Here is a 12,566-nt window from a genome sequence, read left to right on the forward strand (position 1 = left end):
CTGAGTGAGGGCACGTCCTGGGAACACTCTGATGTGAACAGAATCTGGTTTTAAAGAGAACTTTTTTTTTAAGTTTTTATGGTGATAAAATACACATAACATCCAGGTTACCACCTGAACCATTCTGAAGCGCAGACTTCGGGGTCATTAAGTACAGACTCTGAGCGCTGCCATCCGTCCCCCGACTGCTTCATCTTCCCCGAGTGAGACTGCCCCGTGAAACAACAATGACTCCCGGCTCTGTGTCTGTAAGAATCTGACTCCACTGCAGCCCTCTTGGAAGTGGAGTTGGGTAGTACCCGTCTTTTTGGTCTGGCCACTCTCGCTGAGTTTAAGTCCTCTGGGTTCATCGGCGCTGTGGCCTGTGTCAGGGTGTCCTTCCCCCTAAGCGTGAGCAAGACCCCAACATCCGCCAGGGCCACGCTCCGTGTCCATCTGTGGATGGAGCAGCAGCTGCTGCTGCCGTGAGCCGGGTGCACGGACGCCTCTTCCGGGCTCTCTGCTCGGTGGTTCGGGGAGCACACCCGTGGGTGGACTTGCTGGAATGGATGCTCCTTCTCCTCCTGTGTGTGTGAGGCGCCTCCATGCCGCTTCCTCGGGGGCTGTGTGGTCTCCACTCCTCCCACAGCGCAGCGGCTCCTGTCCCCACATCCTCGCTTGCGGACCCTTTAAAAAAGGTATTTGCACTTCTTCTGAAGGAGGAAACAGAACAGGCTCTATCTTAAAAGCAGGACTTTTAAGTCATCTTGGGCCGGACTATGGACTTTGAGCTATATGACCAGTATCTACGGAAACCACAAACCAACTGGAAAACCAGGCCCCAGATGGAAGAGTCCCAGGGCTCTCCATCGCCTAAAGGAATACCCTAATTATCTGTATAACTGAATAGAATCATACATTCTATTATGCTTATTGGGGTATGACCACAGGCCTATTGATAATTGTCCACTGTTAACTACCTAGGCTTAAGGCATGTGAATCATGGGTTAACTTTGATTGTATCTTTCTTTCTCCTTTGTTTAGACTAGATTCAAGGAATTTTGGGGAGGTGGGTTTGGGCATGAACACTTAGGGTATATAGTGAGTGAAGTCGCTCGGTCGTGTCCGACTCTTTGCGACCCCGTGGACTGTAGCCCACCAAGGCTCCTCCATCCATGGGATTCTCCAGGCAAGAATACTGGAGTGGGTTGCCATTTCCTTCTCCAGGGGATCTTCCCGACCCAGGGATCGAACCCAGGTCTCCGGCATTTCAGGCAGACGCTTTAACCTCTGAACCACCAGGGCAGACCCTTATAAGGTTTTCACAAAAACTGGTGGGGTCCTTGGCTAGGAGGAGACTCTGCCTTGGGCCCGCCGGTGTAATAAACTGCACTCCGTTGTCTGCATTGTCCTTCTCGGTGAGTTTGTTTCCCGGAACGTGAGGCTACAACATTGCTTTGCCCACTCCTCCCACAGCGCAGCGGCTCCTGTCTCCATATCCTGGCTTGGGGACCCTTTAAAAAAGGCATTTGCGCTTCTGCTTTGACTGTTCTTCCGTGATGGGGTCCGCCCCCCGCCCCAGCCTGGGCCCATCAGCCGACCCCGCCCTCCGCCCTCCGCTGTCTCTCTGCTGCTGCCCGGATGCAGCCCAGGCCTGCGGCCCCTTCCCCTGGCCCCCGCCCCCCACCCCTCAGTGCTGTTTTCCTTCCAGGGCATTCGAGGACCTGCCTAGGGCTTCCTCAGCGTCTGTCTGTCGGGGTTCAGAGAGGTGCCTCTGAGCTCCAGCCTGCTTCTTGTTCTGAGCCACAGGCTGCTGGCCGCTGGTCAAACACATCCCTCTGTTTATCTAAAGTTTTTCCCTGTAAATAAAGTCAGAATAGGGTTTCTTACCCTGCCTTCCAGGCAAATACCTTAAGGGCCTAACTCTCTGCAGGGTTAGTCTCTCTCTGTTCTGACAGTCCAACAGCACAGCCCTCAGCTGCCTCCTCCTGTAAACTCTTCGGCTACTTTACCCCAATCCACGCTTCTGGACCAGGTTTCACTTTCATTTTGAGATGGAAGAAAGCACACCAAGAACCCATCCACTTTCAGTCTCCAGAGCTACTCACTGTCAGAGGCAAAACTCTGACAAAGAGGCAGCGAACACGCTCTGCCAAGCAGACGAGAATCTACTTATAGTCAGCTGTGCAGCAGCTACTCAGGGACAGAGTCACACAGCCAAGAATATGCAGAAAGATAATCCGCTACTAACTGCTTACTTGAAATCACTTGCTAATCAATTATTAGAAATCTGCTTGAGCTTTAAACTAGCCATGGGGAGTGGGAAACTGGAACATTCCTGAACTTCACCTCCCCTTTGACCTGCGGCCTATGATGAGATAAACCCCTCCGGGTCCCGTAGGAGATAACGTGGGCCCTTGGGCCTGGCACAGTGTCTAGGCCTCGAGATACCGGGCGGCAGGGTTTGTGGCCAGGGCCCACTTCCCTTGGGCCTCAAAGTTAAACTACTGAATTGTTTCACAATGAGATTAGACGAAGAGTCACACTGGAAAGCTGGGCCAACAGCACTTCAACCGTAAACCTTGAGCTCACGTCCCAGAAGAGAAGCGTCTGCCAGTGCTTACAAATCCTGTACTACCATGAGGACAACACAGCTATACAGCCTTGCATTCTCATTTCCCACTTTTTACTTCTTTTCATTTTTTCGGTCGTGCCACAAGGCTTGTGGGATCCTGGTTCCCTGACCGGGGATTGAACACCTGGCCGCAGCAGAGAAAGCATGGAGTCCTAAGCACTGGGCCACCAAGGAGCTCCCCGCGTCGCACTTTTAAAAGCATCCGTGTATTAAATATGACATTTTAAAGTATACTAAAATGCTTACTGGGGCTTCCCTGGTGGCTCAGTCAGTAAAGAATTGGCCTGCAGTGCAGGAGTTCAATTCCTGGGTCGGGAAGAGCCCCTGGAGAAGGAAATGACAACCCACTCCGGTATTCTTGCCTGGGAAATCCCATGGACAGAGGAGCCTGGCGGGCTAGAGTCCATAGGGTTGCAAGAGTTGGACACGACTGAGTGACTAAACCACCCCCGAAATGCTTACTAGATGCATACTAAATTTTCTTTTTCGTCTTCTTTTTTTGTTTATTAAAGCAGGAGACTCAGGAAGTAAAACTGGTTTGGCTTGTCTGGACCTGTGCGAGGCAGAGCGTGAGGAAGAGGACTTGGCTACCGTGTCCAGGGTCATCACAGGGGGCGGCGGGCAGGCCCGGTGGCCGGCCCATTGGACCTGAGAGCTCTCTTCTTTCTTCCAGGTGGCAAATAAGCTTCTGAATGAAAAGCTCAGAGATGGACAGAGCCAGGATCAAGGGGCCACAAAGAAAACTGCCGCAAGGGGTCTGTTCTCGGCAGTCTGAGAATTAGAGAGCCAAGGCAGACTTTTTTTGGAACGCTGTCCAGGAGAGAGCTGCCCTGTCTGGTTAGAGCACAGGCCCTTCGGGCGGGTCGGGCAGGAAGGCCCCTGCGGGTGGAATGCAGGGCCTTCGAGGGTGGACCGCAGACCAGCCCCGGGCCTCTCTATCTCTCTGCGCGTAGCCGACGGCACCCTGGCCCTTCCGTGGCCTACAGCTCTCCCCAGGTCCTGCCATCACCACCTGTGTGTGCTTGATCCCGGCCCCCCAGCACACCAGCTCGTGTGGAAGGCTGAGCTCAGAACGTAAACGATCTGTGTGCTTTCCCTCATGTGGCTTCCAGCACTTCTGGGGTACACAGTGGTACACTGGAGAGGGGAACAGGAGAGAGCTGTGATCGGGGCTTAGAAAGCAAATCCGGTTCCTTGGAAGAGCAAACCTCTGCCCTAACACCTGCTCTCCACAGACACGTCTCAGCTCCGGGGGTCCTCGGTCAGCGCTCACGCCTCGACTCTCAGGAGGTCGGCCAGGGCTTCATCTCTGAGGAGACAACGGCTTCCTGCCCTCTCCTCTTGGGACAAAGACCCCAGCGAAAGGTGCCCCTGTGTCCACCCTTTGGAACAGCTTGAAAATGCATTTGAAAAGTTTGGCTGCAGGAGGAACGGAGGGAGTTCTTGGTCAAGACTTGCGCTTGGCTCCGGTCACCCGATCTGGTTCCTCCTGAGGCACAGGGTCTTCACACAGCCTCACACACAGTGAGACTCAGGGAGGCTGGGCTGTGTGCACTCCTGCACACACACGGCAGACCAAAAGATGTGGAAAAGGTTACAAAGCCGTTTTACACAGCGAGGGCACAGTTTGGTTTCTACAGAGTAAGGATCAGATTCACTTTTTAGAACTGAACAGGAAACTGTATGCTTTTTTTTTGGTGGGGGGGGGGGGGAGCGGGCAGGAAACTCTGCCAAAAATTGAATGTTGGCATCTCATAGAAGCTTTCCAAGTTCAATATTGACTGCAAGGTGAAAACTCACTACTAAGGTCACTAAGCGGCCTTCGTAATCAGGTAGGTTGAAGACCTACTGAAATGAAACTTGAGCACTTAATAGGGAATTTCACCTGAGGAACCATGATAATAAAACTTGTCTGGCCTAGTATCCATATCAAGGAGACTGGGGCAACTCTGCTTCCCTGTCTTGAGGAAAAGTGATGTTACTAAGTGAACAAGATCAACTGAAACTAGCCCTCCATTCATGACACGCAGCTCACCAGCTGGAGGCTGGAGGGACCCTCTGGGTCAGCTAGTTGGCTTCATCTGCGGGAAAATAAACACATCCTTATGGCAGGAGGTAGGTTTGCAACTGCTGTCCCGCAGAAGCTGATCAGGAGCGAGGGGAGGGGGCTGCAGGCAGGAGTGGAGGACACCCCCCAAAACCCGGAGCCCCGTCTTACCCCCTTGACTTTCCAGTGGAAGTGTTTTTGTTTTTTCCTCTCTTCTCCGGCCTTGGGCCAGCCTCCTGTCTCGTCTTCTCTCTCCTATAGTCTCTGGGTGGAGGCGGGTGGGGTTCCCTTTCAACCCCGAGTTCCTGCTGTCTGTTAGGCAGGACAGTTCACCCCCTTGACACCCGCCCACTCCCCCGGCACCTGCAGGGTCCTTGACACCCGCCCACTCCCCCAGCACCTGCAGGGTCCTTGACACCCGCCCACTCCCCCCCCACCCCAAGCCAGTCCACAGAGAGTCTCCCGTGCACCTCCCAGGTCTTGAGGAGCCTCTTTGGGGAGGTATGAAGGCTCCCAGGACCCTGTGGACATGGGGGTTGGGGGTGGGTGGGGGACCCCCCCCCCCACCCCTGGCTAAGGCAGGCTCCTATGAAGAACCCTCATGGAGGTTTCGCTTGGGGACTAAACAGGTCACTGCCTCGTGATGGAGGGGAACCTCCATGTGAAGGTGGTCTGTCCGGCGATGACAGGTAGCAGGGCTGGGAAAGCCGAGCCCACGGCACGGAGAACTTGTGCCTTGCGGGTACACTGCGCTCTCAGCCAGGCGGGCAGCTTCGGGCCGCGGTCTCTGAACTCCTCCACTCACCAGGTGTCTGCTGTCAAGGACACGGGTGGACGTGGGTGGAAGGACCTCTGCGGGTCTAAGTCTACTTTACGCGATGCCACCCTGGGTTCTCAGTCCCTCCCATCAGGAGCGCCTGTCTGACCGGGATGGTCAGAGCCTGGAAGGGCTGGGAAGTCAGAGGTTTAGCTTCGATGTCATGAAAACACACTTGTTCTCTGCCCCCTGTTCCTGACACAGAGCTTCCGAAGCCTGTGGAATTCCAGACGATAAGAGTGTTTTGATCATTTACAAGGCGGCTCTCTCAAGCACATGTGAGTTTACACTAACAGAGCAATTCCAGGTAGGTTCAGGGGAGAGGCTGTAAAGGCTGGGACTTTCAGGCCCCCCTGCCCACCTCTGGGGAGGGAAGGGGCTGGAGAGTGAGTTCAATCACGTGGCTGATGATTTAGTCAATCGTCTCTTGATTTAAGGGAAAAAACGACCCTAAGTCATAGATTTGGAGCGTCTCTGGGCTGGGGAACACACCAGGGTTCTGGGAGGATGTGTGCCGGGGGCGGGGGATGGGGCCCATGCTTCACCCCGACCCCCATCCCTGTTCTGCGAGGCTCTTCCACTTGGCCGGTCTTGAGCTGCATCCTTCATAACAGGCATCGTGAGGAGAACGGGCTTCTTTCGTGGCTCCATGGGTAAAGAATCCACCTGCAGTGTAGGAGACCAGGTTCGATCCCCAGGTTGGGAAGATCCCCTGGAGAAGGAGAACTCACTCCAGTATTCTTGCCTGGACAATCCCATGGACAGAGGAGCCTGGAGGGCTACAGCCCTTGGGGTTGCAAAGAGTCGGACGCGACTGAGGGAACCACACGCGCACGCACACACACACCGCGCACACAGAGAGTGAGCAGAGCGCCTTCCTGGGTTCTGAGAGTCTCTTGGAGACTCGTGCGACTGAGGAGGGGCCATAGGAACTCCTGAACTTGTAGCTCGTCGGCTGGAAGCGGAGGTGGTCCCTGGCACTCGAGACTGGTATCTGCAGTGGGGCCATCCCCGTGGGGCTGAGCCCAGCCTGGGGGCCCCGCGCTCACCTGGGGAGCTGCTGTCAGAACGAGCTGAGTGGCAGGACACCCAGTTGGAGGTGGAGGTAACAGGTGACGAGGTGCCTTCCCAGTTGAGATAAGCTGTGGCTCTGAAAAGCTTTAGAAGGACATTGCCTTGAGTACCGTGGGAAATAAAGAAAGAAGGGGTTAGGTATTTTGTCCCAGGTGTTCTGTGCAGGAGGCGTGGGAAGCAGGGAGAGAGCCCTGGGATTGGGCTAGGGCCCAGGTCCCCTCCCCCAGGAGGCAGGCCCGCGGCCGGCTGGTGGGCGCGGCTTCGCTGCGTTGCCCGGATGGGATGCGAGCTCGCGCTCCTGTGACCTCCACCTGAGCGCCCCTCCGCCCCTGTTCTAAGCCTCAAGGACAGCATCGGTCCGTGCGCTCCTGTGACCCCTCCTGCACCTGCGCTGTATTTAGGTGCCAGCGTTTGGGGACGTTTCACTGAATCCACCCCGGACTTCAGCGGCTGCCGCTGTTGCCCTCGGCTTACAGACAGTGCAGCTGGGACCCGGAGGGTGTGAGGAGTCCGCCCGGGAGAGGCAGCGCGGGGCTCAAAGCCAGGCATCACCGGCTTCCTCATGAGCCGCCGTATTGACGCAGGCCCATCGGCCTCCTCCCTGCCCGATTCGGTCTTCCTCTCTTTAACTGAAGGCAGCCAGTTCTTCCCAAAGTCCCTTGCAGAGCGTCACCTTCGTCCCCGCTGATACTTGTGGCCCCCACAGCTGAAAGCCGTTCTCTAAAGAGATGAGGCCATGGCGCGGGCCCACGAAACTCCCCTCTCGTTGAAGGTGGACCATCTGCTATTACTAATACTCAGATCTTCCCAACCCTATCTGTGAATATGGGGTTTGTGGTCCGTTGAAATTACAGGCTTTTTCCCCCCACATGAACTGCTCCTCCAATAGGTGTCTCACTCATGATATTTGCAAAACGGACTCCTTAACATCTAAACTGAAAAGGTCACTCTCTTTATGACATCCTTCACGTTGGTTTGACACGACCTTTCAGCCGATAGAGCTCTTCTGAATCTCAGTGCGCTCATCCCCTGCAACAGACTTGTGTTTGGCAAGTTGATTGTCTGTGTCCTTCTAAGCCTCCATTGAAGCTGTCTGTGAGAGAATGAGACAAGCTCACCAAAGGCAGAGCCCGCCGCACACGTCGAGAGACCTCTGTGCGTGGGGTCATGGCTACGACCAGCTAACCATGCTTTACTGGCATCCTGCCCTCAGAGTGATGACGAGACTTGTCAGTCGCCCACTCAAATCCTGACGACAGCGTCTGCAGCACGTCAGCTGTCTGCATCATTTTTGCTCTTGTGTAGTAGTGGTTCATCCTGGGACTGGAATTTGTCTTCTTTAGGCTCCACTTCTATTGATTTTTTTAATTACTCCTTTTAAAAGTTGATTTCTCCTTTATTAAAGTATAGTTGATTTACAGTGTTAGTTTCAGGTGCGCAGCAAAATGATTCAGGCTCCTGCGTCCATGGGATTTTCAAGGCAAGAGTACTGGAGTGGGTTGCCATTTCCTTCTCCAGGGGATCTTCCCGACCCAGGGATTGAACCCAGGTCTCCTGCATTGACAAGCATTGGCAGACAGATTCTTTACCATCTGAGCCATCAGGGAAGCCCTTCATTTTCCCTTAAAGGTTATTACAAAATATTGACTATAGTTCTCTGTGCCACACAGTAGGTCCTTACTGTTTATCCATTTTTACAATGTAGTGTGTATATATTAATCCCAAATTCCTAATTTATCCATCCCCTTCCTTCCCCTTTGGGGCTTCTCTAGTAGCTCAGATGGTAAAGCATCTGCCTGCAATGCGGGAGACCTGGGTTCGATCTCTGAGTTGGGAAGGTCCCCTGGAGAAGGAAATGGCAATCCACTCCAGTATTCTTGCCTGGAGAATTCCGTGGATAGAGGAGCCTGGTGGGCTACAGTCCACGGGGTCGTAAAGAGTTGGACACGACTGAGCAACTAACACACACACACTCCCTTCCCCTTTGGTAACCAGAAGTTCATTTTTCTGTGTCTGTGAGTTTGTTCCTATTCAGCAAATATGGTCATTTGTATTACAGTTTTGGGTTCCACATATAAGTGATATCGTATGATACTTGTCTTTGCCTGACTTAGGTTACTTAGTACGATCATGTCCAGGTTCATCCATGTTGCTGCAAAGGCTCCACTTCCATTTAAACTAACGTCATTCTATCCTTTCCATCTGATTAGCCTTTGGTCCCTTTTACCACTGACTGAGAAACTTTACAAGTCGGCATTACATCACCTGCCCACACAGCCCACTTTGTTCTGGGATAGAACCTCCATTCACTTGTTCATGCATCTGCCCAGCAACACTTACTGAGCATGTACTGCGATCCGGGTGCCGTTCTGGATCTGGTTGGAGCTTTGTTTCCGTGATACGCCGCTCCATTCCTAACCAGGATCATTTCTGACGGCAACAGATGCTGGATGCAAAAGAAAGTAAGTTGGGAAGAGAGGAGACACCAGGAACCGCCTCAGGAAGAGGTGGTGAGAAGAGACCAGAACTAGGAGTCATTGTCGCTCCAGGAAGAGGTTAGAGCAGGAGGAAGACCCTGGAGCAAGACGCTTCTAACCTGAGACCTGGAAGGCAGGTCTACGAGATGAGGAGAAGGAGGTGAGGTCAGAGGAAACCTTGACTGAGCTATTTCACAGGCACAGTTAATTTTATGGATATTGCAGCTCCCCTAGTAATGGGAACTGTGCTTGACTGAAGCAGAAAGGCCCAGTGCTCAGACCTCTCAGTGGTCAGCGGTGGGTGTGCTGTGATGACATTCCGCCCCCTGGAGGACAAAGCTGAGAGTTCACCACTAGGTTTGTTTTGCACGATTATCTAACAGAAAAGGACTAACAGAAACTCTTCAGAGGTTATTGTATCTGTTCCTGTGGCCTTAGTTCGGAGAAGGCAATGGCACCCCACTCCAGTACTCTTGCCTGGAAAATCCCATGGAGGGAGGAGCCTGGTAGACTGCAGTCCATGGGGTCGCTGAGTCGGACATGACTGAGCGACTTCACTTTCACTTTTCACTTTCATGCACTGAAGAAGGAAATGGCAACCCACTCCAGTGTTCTTGCCTGGAGAATCCCAGGGACGGGGGAGCCTGGTGGGCTGCCGTCTAGGGGGTTGCACAGAGTCGGACACGACTGAAGTGACTTAGCAGTAGCAGCAGCAATGGCCTTAGTCACTTAAGTTTCTCAAGAAACTTGAACATGAGAATGTAACTAAGAATTTCCTTAGAGGGTCCAGTCACCTGCAACCATATCTCAGTCTCCAAAATTATTCCTCGGTGTGAAATTACTGTGTCTCACCTAAAATTCTTGGACTATTGACAAGAAAACATTAGTAGTTATAAAGTGATTTTGATTCATTTTCTTATCGTTTTAACAAGTTAAAAATAAATTATTACACAAACATGTTAAGCAATTATTTAAATACGTGTCAAGTTAGTTTCACATTTCTCTTTAACTGTAGTGAACAGTTTTGTACTTGGCTTAAAAATTATTTAAGTTTAAAATGTTTGCACGCCCACGGACTATTGTAAATTTTGTTTATATTTAGAGAATAATTATCTAAAATAAAATAGCTTATTGTCTAGAGAGCACTCTAACATGGAGATCCTGTGCTCATAGTGATCCCAGTCTCCATATTCACAAACCACTGTGAGATGTCTAACACCCCCAGGATAGGCTGATCAAGGGTATAATGATTCTTATTTAGTTTCTTGAACTGAATCAGAAAACAGGTGAATGCAAAATTACTTTTGAAGAGGAAAAGAAAATCAAGATTTTTGTGGGGTTTCTGGATGGCCGACTTATTTGAAGGTGGAGACAAGTCTAAGAGGAACCCACTTTCCCTTTCAGGCTGCGTGAGCAGGAGGAATAACTCAGTCACGAGGAAACCCCTTAGAGGATGGACAGCCCCCTTATTCTTATAGGATGAGCCAGCCAGGACCACTCGGCCAGAAGCAGTTTCGATGGTGCCCACACGTGCCCCTGAGGGGAGAGGGCGACGAGGGGGTGCTTCAAGGACCTCAGGTTGGAAGACACGGGTGCACCCTGTGCACTCACAGGCTGACGCTCTCCTTTCAGCACAAGACTGGGCGCTGATGACGGGCAGTGTGGGCGTGCTCGCTCTCCCCTGGGTCCGGTCTGGAATCTGATTCATCTTCAACGACCGTATCCTTCTAACGCCCTCTGTCATCATTTTCCCTTGTTTGGCACATCTGATTTGTGCTTTTCCCAGTTCCTTTTCCAGAGAGTCTATCTCGCTCTGGAGTGCAGAGCTGGGTGTGCTCAGCTTTTCATATGGCCACTTGGTACGTCAGATGACTGTGACTCAAGGCTGGCGTTTTTAAAGACGAGTCTAGATATTTACGCGCTTAAAAGAACACTAAGTTCATTCGTTTGTACCCTCAATGAATGCAGCAAGTGCATGGCAAGCTTGTCGCCGCCCCACCCCAACCCCTACCTTGTTTTGTCCAACTAGCAACTTCTGATCAAAATCAAGAGAACTGAAGACTTTCGGCCACCCCTGCACAGCAGCCCCTGGTGGCCGCTCGGAGGACAGGCTCTGCTCTCACGCCTTCAGGCCTCCCTGCCCGGGCGGGCCAAGGCCCTCACAGCCGGCCTCACGCCCTCCTCCTGCTCCTTGCTGATGGTCTTCTCCCCGCCCTCCGTGGTCACGGCTGCGTCGGCCACGGAGCACTCCAGCTGTGCCCCCAGCATCACGGACCTCACCGGAGGGCATGCAGAGGTCGTGACCGCCGGCTGGCCACCGAGCTGGACCCGGGCAGTGGGAGGATTTTCCCTCCCCTCCTCCGTCCTTAGAATGTCTGTCTGTCCATTGTTCTTGTATGAGAAGGCTCTTCAAGGGCTTTTCAAATCAACTGTGAAATTATAATCAAATCAGCTTGTCAAGTATTTTGAGTTGTGTTCATCTGTTGGATCACTTGACATTACTTCATTTGCTTTTTTTTTTCCGTGACATATAACCCACAGATTATGAGGATAATTGTAACAGTTATACAGCATGCACCCAAGTGATGCAGGTCAAGAGGTTGAACTGGCCGTGCTCAGGAAGCTGCCTCTACAGCACGTGACCCCCCAGGCCCAGCCCTGCCTCTCCTGTCCCCGCAGGTAACAGCTCCTGTGATTTGGGGAGAGCGTCTTTGCTTGTCTCTATTGTTTTACCCCTTCCAGCTTATTCCAGCTTTCTTTAGGCTGATTCTGAGATTTATGTAAATAAAATAATGTTGACATGTAGTCTTTTGAATTTGGCTTCTTTTGCTCAACTTATGTTACAGAGTTTCATGCATGTCGTGAAGGCAGCCACGGTTTGTGCATTTTTGTTGCTGCGTGGTCGGAGAAGGCAATGGCAATGCCATCCCCGGGACAGGGGAGCCTGGTGGGCTGCGGTCCATGGGGTCAGGAAGAGTCGGACACGCCTGAGCGACTTCACTTTCACTTTTCACTTTCAGGCACTGGAGAAGGACATGGCAACTCACTCCAGTACTCTTGCCTGGAAGTCCCAGGGACGGGGGAGCCTGGTGGGCTGCCGTCCATGGGGTCACACAGCGTTGGACACGCCTGAGCGACTCAGCAGCAGCAGCGTTCCACTGAATGGGCTCCCATTCTGCTGTTGTTGATCTTTGGGGTTCACCAATAAAGCTACCTCCAACATTCTTGTAAATGTCTCCATATGAATGTGAATACTAGGAGAATTGCTGGTTCAACACTCCTAATAATCGAACTCGAATAATAATTGAATTATTTTCCAAAGTAGTTTTCCCAGTTTATAATCCACCCCACACAGAAGTGAGAAAATTCCAGTGGCTCACTTAAAATTGTCAGAAATTTTAATTTTTGGCAATGTGAATGTAAGATATCTCATTTTGTTTAAAGTTTGTATTTAACCCGTTTTTATGCATTTAAAAGCCATTTGGATTTCCTCTTTTAAAGTGTGTGCTCATTTTTAAAAAGTTTTTATGTGATTTG

This window comes from Bos indicus, chromosome 23 (genome assembly GCF_029378745.1).
Source record: "Bos indicus isolate NIAB-ARS_2022 breed Sahiwal x Tharparkar chromosome 23, NIAB-ARS_B.indTharparkar_mat_pri_1.0, whole genome shotgun sequence".
Lineage (NCBI taxonomy): Eukaryota > Metazoa > Chordata > Mammalia > Artiodactyla > Bovidae > Bos > Bos indicus.